We start from the raw sequence: 14,929 nt of genomic DNA, 5'->3' as shown, positions 1-14,929 counted from the left end.
ACCTCTGTCCCTTCCTCACTTGTTTGGGTCTTGTGGATTTTACAACATTGTCATAAAAAGCGGTTACTTCAGTGACCAGGTCCTCATATAATGCATTGACGGTAGTAAAGCAGTAAGTGTTATATCAATCAGAAATGCGGAATTTGAAGAACATGTGTAAATTTTCAGGGATATTAATTTTTTTTTTTTCAAAGCTTAGGGGTTTGACATTATTGATAGTGTATGAACTGAATATGGCAAAATGATCACTAACTAATTCATGAACAATTGATCCTCCGACAGCATTATCAATGAGACCGTGACCAATGACATAATCAAGCCTGCCACCCCTGAGGTGTGTGACGTTAGAGGAGTCAAAGTTGAACACGGACATGTTATTATCTCTTAAGTATTTTACAAAGACTCTGCCATTCCTGTTTGTTTTGGTGTCACCCAGGCTAGTGTGTCTAGCATTAAAATCACCCATTACAATGGTTTGAGAGCTGCTGGTAATTGCCTTACTGTGCTGTGCGGGAGAGGCCGCCTGACACAGTCCTTGTGCCAGGCGGTCACGCCCTCCCGCAAGCACCTGGAACACTTGTGCTTGGTGGCTGAGGATGTGGTTTCATCGGTCCCAGGGGCGTGGTCTTTATTGGGGCAGTCTTTAGCGAGATGATTGGCTGCACAGAAGGCACAGGTGCCTGAAGATTGACAGTGCTTGGCTACGTGACCAAAGTGTTGACAGTTAAAACACATGACAGCTGAGGACGCCCAGGGTGTTATGGGGCAGGCTGGCTGGTAGGGGCCTAGGAACGTGTGATGACTGGGGGGCGGCGTCTCATGTTCCCAGACGATGACAATCCTGTTGAGTGGCTTGCCTCCAGACTTGATGCGTCTTGCACTGTGCACACCTGGTAGTTCTTTCACATGGGAGACGTCAAGGTCACGAGGGTAGGATGTGACAAGGTACTCTCTGTACCTCCTGGACCTCTCAGGAGAGTCTGCTTTACTGAATGTGATGCCACCCACTCGACCTTGGAGTAGGGCCGAGATGGTGACTTCATCGGACCTGGCTACGTAGATGTAGGGCGAGGCGTGTCTAGGGATTATGAGGTCATTGGGGTCAGGAAAATGGTTAGGAAGGTCACGTCTCATCCAGGCGTACCTCTGGTCACTGGTAACGTGAGATGGAAATGCCAGCCTGACATATTTATTACGGGGTGCTAGGGTGGGTCGTGGTGCCCCTCCCGTTGTGGGGGTGACATTGGTCGTCTTGACAGAATTATTACCTCCCCTTAACTTTCTCTCTTTACGTAAGGTCTTCCGGCTTTTGTGTACAGTAAAACTACCATCCGAGGCTACTTCATCACTTGAGCTGGTGTCGTCATACCTGGCTATACTGGGATGGAGTGATTGGTCATACTGTAAGTCATGCGGGGAGGTGGCCGAAGTGGACGCAAATGCGTCTGAAGCATTTTGGGAAGGGTCGCTGTGGGTGTCCCCAGAAGGCGGGAGGGAAGTGGCCATAGTTGTCAGAGTCACAACATGAAGTGACAAGACACGTCAGCTTCTACCACAGAGCAGCACTTCAGGCTATGGCCTGGACCCAGAACAACAGCGGCTACTAATCATAGTGCAGAGACAAGATGAATAGTTCAGACACAAGCGAACGCAGGTGTATACGCGGTCAGCTGGCAACACTGCTGAGGGTACCGCATTGGTAGTGTGGCTCCGACCAGAGTGACAGGTGTAGAGATACCTACACCTGTCACTGATACTCTGATACCTACTTTATCCACACACACACACTCACACTTAATAGTCCTCTACACTGTATGTAACACTGCACTGGTACCACCAATCACTGTGGCATCTGTACAGTGGTGTGCGAGTGGTCCGTTCGTGCCACCGTGTCCAGGCTGTACAGGGAAAATACAGCTTTAGGGAACGGGGCAATAGGGGCTAAAGTTCCAGCGCCCGGGGTACCACCTCAGGCGTCTGACCAGGCGTGAGGTAAGGGGAAGCGGCCATGTTCCCACTGCCCAAGGCGCCACTTCAAATACATAGGTATTGTTTGTCCATATCTGATCAGATTGCACTGCTCACCACTTTGAAACCTAGGTGAAAACCTCCAAGAGCTAGATGGTATATATCACTGTAAGGCTGCGAAAGCCTTAAGGCCGTCTGTACCCATTTAGCAGTAAATCCATGTGGAGGGGTAGGCCTACACGTCTGACCCGTACCAGGGTAGCGACGACACTGATCAAAGAGCAACTGCTGGCAGATGATATTCAAGTCTACGGAGTCAAAACGTTTGAGTAGAATTGATGGAGATCTGTGTGATATAAGCACAACATTGCTTAGTTCCTAGACAACCATCCACCTGATCGGGTCTGGATAAATGGCTATTACCACAAATTAGAGGCAAATATTCCATACCCAACTCAATGCTGAAAATGTAGAGACTTCGACCATACTTCGCAAGGATGCACTAAGGATATAAGATGTGAACTCTGGTCTGGTGCCCATCCCACGAAATCATGTGAATCAAAAATACTTAAATGCTCAAATTGTGGTGAAGCCCATGACATCAGATCAAAACAATGCCCTTCATACATAGCTGTCAAGACTATCCAGCACAAACATGCAATACAGTAGCGTACCCAAACAACATAACACCGCCCTTAATCAACAACTACTCAACAAATTTCATGTTCCAAATATCCGTCACTACCTATCCACCATCTCCAAGCAGCACTACACCTCCGGGGAACAGTACACCTCCAGACAACACTGCACCCCACCAAACTCACAACTCAATACAGACTTCATCCAAACACTTCTCACAGGCATTGGAAATATCGTGGAAAAAAACTCTGGACCGATTCTTCAATAAACTCATGACACAGCTAGTCCAACCTGTCCCCGGGGCTGACACCACGCGCTCCACATCCTCGGCTACTGACAGTGACATTCAAATACACCCAATCATAGGAAGCATTCAACGGATAGCGGAATAGATGGTAGAAAACTCCTTCAATAAATATCTAGGAAACACTCAAACCACCCCTCCTCTTAACCACAGCACAACCACGCTCACTAGAAGCAAAAAAAAACCCCAGTTGGTGGATCGAACCCCCAACGCTCCAGTACTCAGGCTGACAGACCACTTAACCACAATCTCCCACGACACAGCACCCATCCACATCCAGGTATCCAACACGTACTATTGGCACGCCAAGGAAACCAGACACATCCATAACCCAAACATCCTAAATGGCTCCACTAACCTTCATGACTTGGAATGCAAAAAGCATTAAAACATCCCTCACAGAACTTAAACAATTCATTTACTCATCAAAACAGGACTTAACGTTCATAATCTTGGCTCACTCCCAAACATAATCCTATTTTTTTTCTAAATTCAGATGCAGAGACTTGATAGATGAAATCGTATGGAGGGATGGTATTTTCCTCTTAACATGAAGTAATATGAAGTAAACCTGTCATATTTATGCATTTTGTGATCGGTAAACTAGAAACGTTAGCATGCTTAATATCTTACAATGGTACACACATATCCTTTTTGGGTATATACAACCCTAGTGGCACAATAAACTTAAATGAACTGGAATTCTATCTTAACCAATTACGACACCCGATCATTGTTACAGGTGATTTCAATGCTAAATACCCCACATGAAGTAGAGGTATCCAGAATACTGCAGGCACCGATCTATAACTACTTAGACACTGCACCATGTATTTTTTCTTTCGCCGCCCTACCTTGCAACTTACTTTAACCACAAACCAATTATGAAGTCACACTTGACATCTGCTTTGGCTCGGCACACTTTCAACATGAACTATAGTTTCATACTGGACCAGATATTGGTAGTGACCACAAGCCCCTCATTAAAAAATATACTAACTTTCAGCCTCCAGGGGCCTCGTAGCCTGGTGGATAGCGCGCAGGACTCGTAATTCTGTGGCGCGGGTTCGATTCCTGCACGAGGCAGAAACAAATGGGCAAAGTTTCTTTCACCCTGAATGCCCCTGTTACCTAGCAGTAAATAGGTACCTGGGTGTTAGTCAGCTGTCACGGGCTGCTTCCTGGGGGTGGAGGCCTGGTCGAGGACCGGGCCGCGGGGACACTAAAGCCCCGAAATCATCTCAAGATAACCTCCAACCCATCCCTAACATTCCCAAAGTGGAACATTAAGAAACTAGATAAACAAAAAGGGGCTGATGCTGTTCGTCTCCCAGATACAGACGATGTAGATTCAATCACGCGACTGTCTACAATCACCGCTGCCATAAATTCTGCAGCCACTCAAATGTTCAAGAAAACCTCAGGACATAGGTTTAACAAATTACCTAAACTGTGGTGGAATGCGGAATGTGCACGAGCAGTCGTGCACATTTACAATATTGTAAAATCCACAAGACACAAAACAGTGAGGAAGGGACAGAAGTGGTTCACTGACTCACACCTTAAGCCCCTGCATGACAGAGTTCTATTCCTAGCTGAGCAGTATAAAACACATAAAACAACAGACACCCTCAACATATTTCTTAAGGCCAGCCGAGAGTTTAGAGAGCTAAAGGAACAGGTGTAACCAGGACTGAGAACAGTTTTTGCAAGGCATCAATCATGCAGCAGAAAGATGTGCGCCGAGAGGCCTTGGTTCCTGTGCCCTGTGGTGGGGTCGATGCAGCGCCTGCTTCCCCTGCGGTTCCCCCTCCTTCCTTGCCCCGGTCTGTGGGAAGCCTAGTCCCGGCTGCTGGGGTCGGGCCTTGTGAGGGTCCGGTGTTGGGCCCTTATCGGGATGCCCGGGTGCTTCCGATCCCGTGGTGCTCGTCGACTGTCTGGGTGTCGCGGGTGAAGGAGTTTGTTTATAGGGTGCCGGATAATATGTCTCAGCCGAGGGCACCGCCTGGTGGCCGGGTGCCCGAGGACACATGGCTATTTTGGGAAGTGTACTGCTTGCGCTTTCCAATATACAAGTTCCCGGAGAAGTATTAGTTGACGTCTTGCGCACAACGCTACGTCGTGTGTGGATAAGCTGCCGCCGTGAACTCGACACCCCGCCCTACGGTGCGGGGAGACTCCCTTTAATGTCCACCTCTGTTTTCGTCGCCACTCCTCTCCGGCCCGACACATCTAACACTTTTGACTTTCTTTGCCTCCTTAACGTCACCGCGTCTCCCTACATATTTCCTGGTGCAGTCATCAGGAGGGTAAACCCTTCATGCAAACTGCACCTATTCTCGAGAAGAAGAAGCACGTCCAAAAGGGCGACACTAACCAACGGATGGTCCACCGGCACCATAAATATCAGATCAGCCGACAATGTCCTCTTCACAGGAGGATGAGAAGTCCCCATGGCCAAGCCAAACGTCACCCCGTCAGTGGCAAACCACCACCACGGAGTTCCACCTGCGCTGCCGTTGAGTGAGGACATGTCGCTTGTTCGCTCCGGCAGTTTGTGGTCGTTGCCGTTTTCGCCGGCAGGGGGTATGGGGGTGTTTACCCTCCCTGCTGTTCCTGGTGGTGGAGACGTGGCGTGTTTTGCGATGGGCGGCCCTATTCCCGCTGTCGTGCGGTTAAACTCCATCGGATTGGAGTTTACTGGCCGTGCTGGTTACCCGCTGGTGGACGTGGTGTTGAGTGACATGCTTCGTGTCCCGGTTGGGGACGTATATGGCATTGAGCTGGTAACTGCTCACCGTGTTGTTATCAAGTTTGTGGGTGAGGCGGTGTACCGTGCTTTCTTACGGAGGTACGAGGGACGTACTTTGCAGTTACAGGACGGCACCGGGTCTGTGACCATTTCAGACCGTAGTGGTGCTGTGACGTATGTCAGTGTTCATGGCGCCCCCATGGAGTTTCCTGAGACTCTCCTCCGGCGATTCTTCCAGAGGTACGGCTCCGTCGTCAGTGTGCGGATGAACTCCCTGTCGTCTGGCACATATTCGGGTGTGAAGACCAACATTCGGACCCTCGGGATGCGACTGAGGTCGGACATACCGTGCTCTGTCCGGCTGTTGGGGTACTACGTGCGTGTGTTTTATGCCCGGCAACCCCGTACTTGCTTCCGGTGTGGCTTGTTGGGGCATCAGGCTGCCGTGTGTCCTGCTGATCCAGTCGATCCTGTGAACTTGTTCCGTGAGGAGGATTTCCCACCGCTCCCTCTGGAGGAGGACTCCGGGGGTGAGGAGGTGAGCGTCCCGTTCGCTGCTGCAGCTTCCCCGGCGGCGCCTGCCGTTCCTCCGGTTGTTGCCGTCCCTCCTCCGGTTCTTGAGGTACCGTCGGTTGGTCTGCCTGATCCTGTCGCTGTCCCAGCTGCTCCCGTGGGCCTTCCTGGAGCTCCCTGTGTGACGTCGCTGTCATCTCCCTCGTCTTCTGATGCTGCGCCTGGCCCTGTGTCCGTGACTCAGGTCCCGGATGTGCTTGGTGCTGGGGTGGCTGCGGAGCCTCCTGCTGTGTGTGGCCCGGTTCCCCCTGTGGTTGAGGCTGCTGCCGTCCTGGCGTCGGTTCCTTCGGCTAGTGGTACCCGTGTTTCTGGGTCACTTACCGGCTCTGACGATATCCGGCCAGTGCCCAAACGTTCCCGGCGTTCGTCTTCTTCCTGGGCCGACGCTGGTGACTTCAGTGACTGTGGGGCTTCGGATGTTGACAGTGTGGATACGGATGCGTCGATGTCTCCGCGGTTCGTGGTGGCGGAGGTCCATGTGCCTGCCGGTGCTGGTGCCTGTGTCTCGGACGTGCCTTCAGTTCTTTCTCCGCCGGGGGACTCTCCACAGTGGAGGGTGGTGGCTTCCGCTGCCAGGGATGGTGTGGACTCTGGTGCTGGGCGTGGCCTGGTGGTGATGTTACGGAAGGATGCGCGCCGTCCGGGTTCCCTGCTGTCGTCTGGTGGTGTGCCCGGGGCCGCGAGTACCCCTGTGGTGCGGGTGCGCGTTGGGGCTCTGGGGGACGTGTTGCTGGCGTCTGTGATGCCACCGGGTCACTGGTCGAAGATTGCCGAGTTACTGCTGTCTGACGGTCCGGAGTGCTTTCGTGGGGGGCAAGTTCCCTTCCTGTGGGGGCGAGTGGCGACTTCTCGCCTCATGAGTTCTACCATCTGGGTCCCCAGTTTGCGGGCGTTTGTTGCCCCAGTTCCGGAAGTTATGGCGTCCCCAGTGGATGGGCGAGACCCTTGGCAATGGGTGCTCTGGGAGGCGTTCAATGTAAGATTCCCGCGGGCCAAGTTCCCGGGCAAGTATGTCCTCTGATTTCTTGTGTATTTGCTCTGACATGCTGTGTGCCCTTCTGGCTGTTTGTTTGCCCTGTTCTATTATGTGCTTCTGCCTCTCCCTTGTGCATAGCTTTGCCGTGTGGCATATTAGTTTCTAGTGCTTGGCGTCACTCGTTTCGCATTTTGGCTTAGCATTTCGCCTTTCCTGGCTTTGCGATTCACCCTTCACGGGTACACCGGGGCGCATCCGATCCCACGATCGTCGTCGCCCCTAACTCAACAACAACAACCACCACCACCAGGGCAAACTAGCAATCACCCAACGTAAACATTAGCCAGGAGCGGAGAGACCTCAGGAGCGTCCAACCTGGCCGGCGGTCACCACGCAACCCTGAGAGACCCTGCATCTGCATTGCTCAAAGACAAATTATTTAATGCTGTTAACACCCTATTGACTGGTGCCGACATACTGACTCACTCCTTTTATGACAAATGGCTGAGCAAAAATACCTACAATCTCATTAAGCTCAACATTCCTTTCAAGTGCAATCTACCAGTCTCTGATATTCCTCGTTATCTGTACCCCACCATTCAAGTATCATACACACCTGTCAACGATAAAGGTAATGAGAATGGTAGCTAGTTTATTGGGCACCCCCTTTCCCATCCTGTGAGCGGTAGCGAAAAAAAAGGATTACAGAGGGCACAAAAATCCTAAATCACACTCACTATGGAGGTTGTTTTGTAGTACAATTTAATTTGCATACCTTCGACATCCTTCCTGCCATCTCGTCCACCCTCTTCACCTATAGTGGCACAATAGTTGCAGCTGAGTTTTGAACATAGCGGCAGTATAACATTTAAAAACCAGTTGACTCACTTTGCTAATTTACTCAAGGAGGGTCAATTAGGCAATGAGTAAATAATAGTAAGTGCAGTTTTCTGAATCATCGCCTAGTTATAGTCCAAGCCCGGATAGCTCAGTCGGTAGAGCATTAGGCTTTTAACCTAAGGGTCCAGGGTTCGAGTCCCTGTTCGGGCGAGTTGTTTTAGTCTGTAGAAAAAAACTATATAATACATATTCTGTAAAGATTTTGTACATAAAATTTCAAAAATCTTTGCCCACACACTTTACACTTAACGTCACTTAGATCGCCACACAAGCTGGACTGCCAGAGACACTTACAACTGTGGGTACTTATGGTTTACTTAACAACCCATCCTCCTCTATATATAGTACTTTTTGTAGCTATGACGACCATCGTACATATATTTGGCGAAATGGGCAATTAGATAATAGAAGAATTTGATACTGTTCACTGTATAGTGTGTGTGAAAACTAAAACTAAAAACCAAACTTAAATATTCCTAGGCCTAGTATAACACATTGACAATGATAAAGGCTGTTGGGCCTGACAGAATCTAACTGTGGATACTAAAAGAGGGAGACTTGCCGCACCGTAGGGCGGGATGTTTTGTTTATGGCGTCAGCTGATCCTTGGTGCTGACGCCAGGCAGTTGTTTTCTGCGTTTGGCTGTTGGCAGCGTGGGATATAAATGTGGCACAGGTCAAATATGGCCCAATTTGTTGGTCGACTGGAGATATTTAGCAAGTGCCTTGACTATTTGATATTTTTCCTGTAACGAGTGATCAGCTCCTCCTAATATATGCTTGATGGTAAAGGGTATTTTAAGTTCGATAAATACTTGTTTTAAATTTACTCTGGCACTATGATGTCGGAAGCAGTGAAGGAGATAGTGTTCGATTGTCTCAGGCATCTGACAGTGGATGCAGAGTTCGTTAATGTCTGTTCTGTACTTAAAGCTGTGTGCTGTCAATTAGGTGTGTCGCAGCCTTAATTTGGTCATCGTTACATTAATTTCTCTGCTTTTATATCTGACATTTTCCAAGTTTCCCATTTATTTTTAATGGGCGCAAAGTACAAAGGTGAGCATGAAGTTTTCCATTTCATTACAAAATCTTGGATGATGGTATCTTTGAAGGCTCCATTACGTGTAACATGAGGAATTGGATGACGGGTATTGTGAGGCGTATTGTGCATCGCTTTGGCCAGTTGATCTACAAGTTCATTATGGAGTATACCACAATGCGCTGGGACCCATTGGATAGAGGTGTCATAACCGTTCAATCGATGTTCATGAAGAAGCTGAAGGCATGGGGAAACAAACTCCTTGCACGTTGTTCAAGAGTACGTAATTGTTTGAATCACACTCTTGGAGTCACTACAAATTGTATATATCCCAACTGGTAATGATGTGATTATTTGGAGAGCTTGATATAAGGCATATAATTCAACTGTGAAAATATATTTTTTTTTTTTTTACATGTAACACATGCAATTTAAATACAATAAAAACAATAAAAGTACATTAGAAAACATAACAAAACAGAACAAAACAATAAACCACCGGCCAGAAGGGCCGACAGCACAGGACAACAAAGTACAAACACGAGACATGCAAGAGCAAACATCAAAAGAGAAACAATGTCAAAACAAGCAAGCACAGTAACATTACAAAACATAAGTATACAACAAAAACAAACATCAAGATGTATAACATGAAACATAACAAGAAAAGCTCAATAAACAACAAACAAAACAAAAATAACAAACAAGCACAACATGTAATGCAACAATAAAACACCAGTGCAAGGTACAGTCACAGAAACAAGACATGAATAAAAACACTCACACCAAACCAGCCGCCTCGCAACAAAGGGAGAGGCTAAAATATACAATAATAAGAAACAAACAATCCATGCAAGCAAGAAAACAAAACATGAGGAACACACACAATAACAAACAAGCACCGGCCTGAAGAACAGAGAACAAAACACATCATAAAGGACATCATGAAATAAAACAAGGAAATCGCACAACACAGTCTAGCAACGCATATAAGAGTGTTATGTGTAGTCGATGGAAGATATCTGATAAGTTCATATGGAATTCCATCCTCTCCAGGTGCCATGCCAAGAAGTAAGCGGGTTAAAGCTAACTGTAGCTCGCTTAAGGTGTACGTGTTGTCGACGCCGAGCATGGGCAGCGGTCATGCCCATGCCGAGTTCTTAGGCATGAAGGAAAAGTGTTGAGAGAGTCCATTTAAGAACAGCAAGAACATTTGCATGCTCCTGAGGTGTTTGACAGAGCGAGCCGTTGATCATCACGGGAAACGAAGGGAATGTTGGTCGACCTTTAATGCTGTTAAATGTAGCCCAGACTTTTGAATGTGTCGTGGTGGGTGTGAGGCTGTCACAAAATGTTGCCCATGATGCTCGCTTTACTGACAGTATGTTTTTTATTTCTTTTTTTTTTTGCTGCTGCCGTGGCCCGCCGGAGATTGACCCAGTTCTGTAGGGAGGGTTGACGTCTTTGTTTTTGTTCGGCTCGTTGACGTAAAGCGACTTTTTGCTTTTTATTAATACATTACGTACATCTGCATTTGTGCAGCTGCCCTAGACTATATGAAGGGGAGTACAGTGTGTCAAAAAGCTGGCTACGTGGTGCTAAAAATCCCCATCACACAGGATGGTTAGTGACAGAGAGGCATGTGATATGTAGTCAGCACTGGCAGACTCTGGGTGCATTATGAGGATATCATCAGCACAAGAGTGAATAAGGTAGCAGTGATACTAAAAGTCCCCATCTTGCAGGATGGTTAGTCATACAGGGCCATATGTTTAGTAGCCTGCACTGGTTATTTTTTGGTGCAATATGAGGATATCCTCAAGAATACGAGAGTGAATAGAGTAATTGCAAAGTTCCAGGTACCTAATGGAGACCATTCAGACCCATGCCAATGGGTATGAATGGTCTGATAACTGGGGATTTGGTGATATAGTGCGGGAGATCATGCCGCAGTTCCTGCTCACAGAGTTTGCACCTGGAGTATTCAGGATTGGGAGACCCGTCACCTGTAGCCACCTGCCACAGGTAACGGTAACCCAACCTGATGCTCGTAACGCATCACGTGCAAATTCTGGTTCATCCGGTTCGATGTAGACCATATTTTTTTTTCATTAACAAGTTTAGGTATTCACAGCAGTGTGCAGCTTCCCAATTCTAAATGAAAGATAACACATTGTAAATCAAAAACTAGCTATAAGTTCATTTAATATTCCCATCTCGCATGATGGTTAATCATACATTGAATCAGGGGAGAAAATACCAGTCACAGAACTAAAACAAATCAACTCTGACTAAAAATCAAGAGAGAACATTAAATGTAAGACTGGTCCACTAGCAAAAACTGGTACAGCCCAAGAATATCTTCCAGTATTCCTGACTGAATGAAGTAATTACGGAGCTCAAAGCACCTCATACCATTTGATATGAAGTCACTTATAACAGGGCAATCAAAGATATAGTGTTGGAGAGTATGTCTTTGCTCCTGTTCACAAAGTTTACAATTGGAATGTTCACCATTGGGGGATTCATTACCTGCAGCCACCTGCCATAGATAACGATATCCCAGCCTAATTCTGGCAATTACAATGTCACACTGTCTAGTGGATGTTTTATGCTGACCGTACATATAATTCTCGGTTCTAAACCAACCCGTTCTCGCACTTTCGTATAGTCAATATTGACTTATCAAATACGTGCATATGTGACATACTAATTTATTTTGAATATTTTAGTTTACCTTGAAAATCTTCATAGAAAACACCGTCCTTACCTAACCTTCTTAGTATGTTAAGATAAGCATCTTATTGCTTCGTAATTACAATTATTACTTAACCTTTTATAGGTATAGGTTAAGTAATAATTGTAATTACGAAGCAATAAGATGCTTATCTTAACATACTAAGAAGGTTAGGTAAGGTTGGTGTTTTCTATGAAGCTTTTAGGTAAACTAAAATATTCACAATAAACTAGTATGTCACATATGCACTTAGTTAATAAGTCAATATTGACTGTAAGAAAGTGCGAGAACGAGTTGTCTAAACATGTCATAGCTCTTTATACTCGTGCTTTCTGGCCTTTGCGTCTCAGTGACTGCTCTTCTATATTCCCTAATTTCCTGGAATGTAACGACTTTTACAGCAGATTGGAATGCCCATATCCAACTCAATTTCAGGCTTATCACATGCAATTTTAGCTGCCTTGTTTGTGTCGTCATGCTGGACAATATCTATGTGAGATGGAATCCCATACAAATGAGACTGAAACTCTTGCTCTTTGCATTAATAATGTTGTTTATAATGGATGTTACAACATTCCTAGTATTTATTCTGCATGTTGGGTTTGTAAGGGCCTGAGAAGCTGACTCTGAATCACAAATAATTACTCCTTTACTGTTCTTCAGTGCATTAGTGGCAAGTTGTAGTGAAGTTAATTCTGCATGTGTGGAGCTAAGCCAGTTACTCAGTCTCGCACTTGTGGTCTGTGTGCATATGTTGTTTATGTTTATTTTACAGTCTGCTGCAGTGCGACCTGTTGACACTTGAACAGACCCATCAGTGTACGCATAGTGCTCGTGAAGCCGTAAGTTATTTATAGAGAAATCAATGGTTTCGAGTGGTGCTGTTTTCAGGAGTGCTGGGTTTTCTTTTCTCTTTATGCTGATGGGCATGTAAGACACTTGTATTTTCAGGATACAGATATAATGGAATATCATTGGCTAGTACGTTGCATACAATAGGAATATTTAGTATAATGAGATTGGCAACACTTCTACTCAACCAGCTCGCATATAGGTTGTCCGCTGGTGCGCTGACAACACTCTCCCACCTACAAACAGCACTAGTCAGTTTTTCTTTAAGTAGTAAGGGTGATGTTGGATCTCTCATCACCCTTACACAGAAGGTAGTAATGAGATGCTCAATTCTTTCACATATGGTTGGGAGTTTCAGCTCCTCCCTCATGTTGATTATTCTTGTGCTTCAGGGGGCTCCACGGATTATCCTCATGGCTTAATTTTGAATATTCTCTAAAGCGTTCAGCCTATTTCTAGGGAGACTTAAAAGGTACAGGGCATGGTGGTCGACTAATCACCTGATGAACATCATGTAGAACATTCTAGCACATTTGACAACAATGCCAATGAGCTTTCCAGCAAGCGTTTTAAGAGGACTTAGAATTTCTTTAAGCTTAAACTTTAGTTCACATACAATATCACTATTAATATTCACACCGAGGTACTGTATTGCCTGCAGTTTTCAATGCACTGATCACCGACTTTAAAAACAGGAGGATTATTGATTTTGGGAGACAAGTGTATCAAGGAGAGTCTGCAGCCGGTTGTCACTGTTTACGATGACGCAAATGTCGTTTGAATAGTAGATGACAGCCTGTTACGACCCTGGGTTCCTCAGTGGAAACCAGAGGTCAAAACTGAGCTAATAAACTGCCTTTTAGTATTGGAAACGCATCACGAGGTGCATTTGTTTGTATCTTCCCTGCCAGACGTAAGACGATTCTTGTTTCTCAAAGAGCATTTAAAGACTGAGCTTGGGGTTGATTATTAAATAATAAAATGGGCACCAACTATGTTTACTAATACTTTCTAATCAATTGTAGAGTAAATCTGAGTAAACTTGGGATAGGACTGCTGTACGATTAGTCGAGTAGTCTGCTGGCAGCAAGTGAGCTGGGGAAGGAGAAGGAGACCCTCTCTCTCTTCTCTGCTGGCTGGCTGTGGTGAAAGGAACCTCCTCCCCTTCCTCTCGTTTCTTTATTTCTGTGTCTTTGATACCCAGCTAAGTATACTGTGTAGCGTTCTCATTGTCTGGCATAGGCGTGTTCTAATGTGTAGAATATTATACCGTGTATGAATTAGGTGTTCCTAGTGTTTGTATTACTAGTTATTCTAAAAGGGGTCCAAGTGGAACCACGTGGTCTCCCTACCCTAAGCTGACTCAAGCTTCTAGCTCTTCACTAGTAGTATTTTACCCTAGCTTGTTCTGAGTGTAAACCTTGTATCCTGCTTAAGTGGACCAAGGCTTTTAACGTAAGATAGTGTGGTAAAGTAATTATTATTGTTATTGGTGTGAATGTATATGGGGGGTTGTTAAGGGGTTAATAAATAAGTTAGTTTTTTTTTTTTTATTAACATATTAGGTACATCTGCATTAGTGCAGCTACCCTAGACTATATGAAGTGGAGTACAGTGTGTCAAAAAAGCTAACTAGGTGATGCTAAAAAATCCCCATCACACAGGATGGTTAGTCATACAGAGGCATGTGATAAGCGGTCTGCACTGGCAGACTCCGGATGCATTTTGAGGATATCAACAACACAAGATTGAATAAGGTAGCAGTGGTAATACAAGTCCCCATCTCGCAGGATGGTTAGTCATACAGAGCCATGTGTTTAATAGCCTGCACTGGCAAATTTTGGGTATACTGTGAGGATATCTTCAAGAATACGAGAGTGAATAAAGTAATTGCAAAGCTCCAGGTACCTCATGCCAACTGGTCTGAAAGGTCTAATAACTGGGCATTCAGTGATGTAGTGCGGGAGATCATGCCGTAGTTCCTGCTCACAGAGTCTGCAACTGGAGTGCTCAGGATTGGGAGACCCGTCACCTGCAGCCACCTGCCACAGGTAACGGTAACCCAACCTGATCCTTGCAACCACTGTGTCGCACAGTCTAGTGGACGTTTTGTGCTGTCCATAGATGTAGGTTTCAGATCTGAACAAATCATAGCTTTTTATACTAGTACTTTCAGGTCGTTGGGAGTC

The 14,929-nt window shown here is 46.0% G+C and overlaps 1 non-coding gene across 1 annotated transcript; it reads left to right on the top strand.

Moving 5' to 3' along the window:
* The first annotated feature begins 8,189 nt into the window (after positions 1-8,189).
* Positions 8,190-8,262, top strand: TRNAK-UUU (transfer RNA lysine (anticodon UUU)). Its single transcript has one exon. It is a non-coding gene; the product is annotated as a tRNA-Lys (tRNA).
* Positions 8,263-14,929: the final 6,667 nt, after the last annotated feature.

This window comes from Procambarus clarkii, chromosome 25 (assembly GCF_040958095.1).
Source record: "Procambarus clarkii isolate CNS0578487 chromosome 25, FALCON_Pclarkii_2.0, whole genome shotgun sequence".
Lineage (NCBI taxonomy): Eukaryota > Metazoa > Arthropoda > Malacostraca > Decapoda > Cambaridae > Procambarus > Procambarus clarkii.
This window is presented reverse-complemented; position numbering and strand designations above follow the sequence as displayed.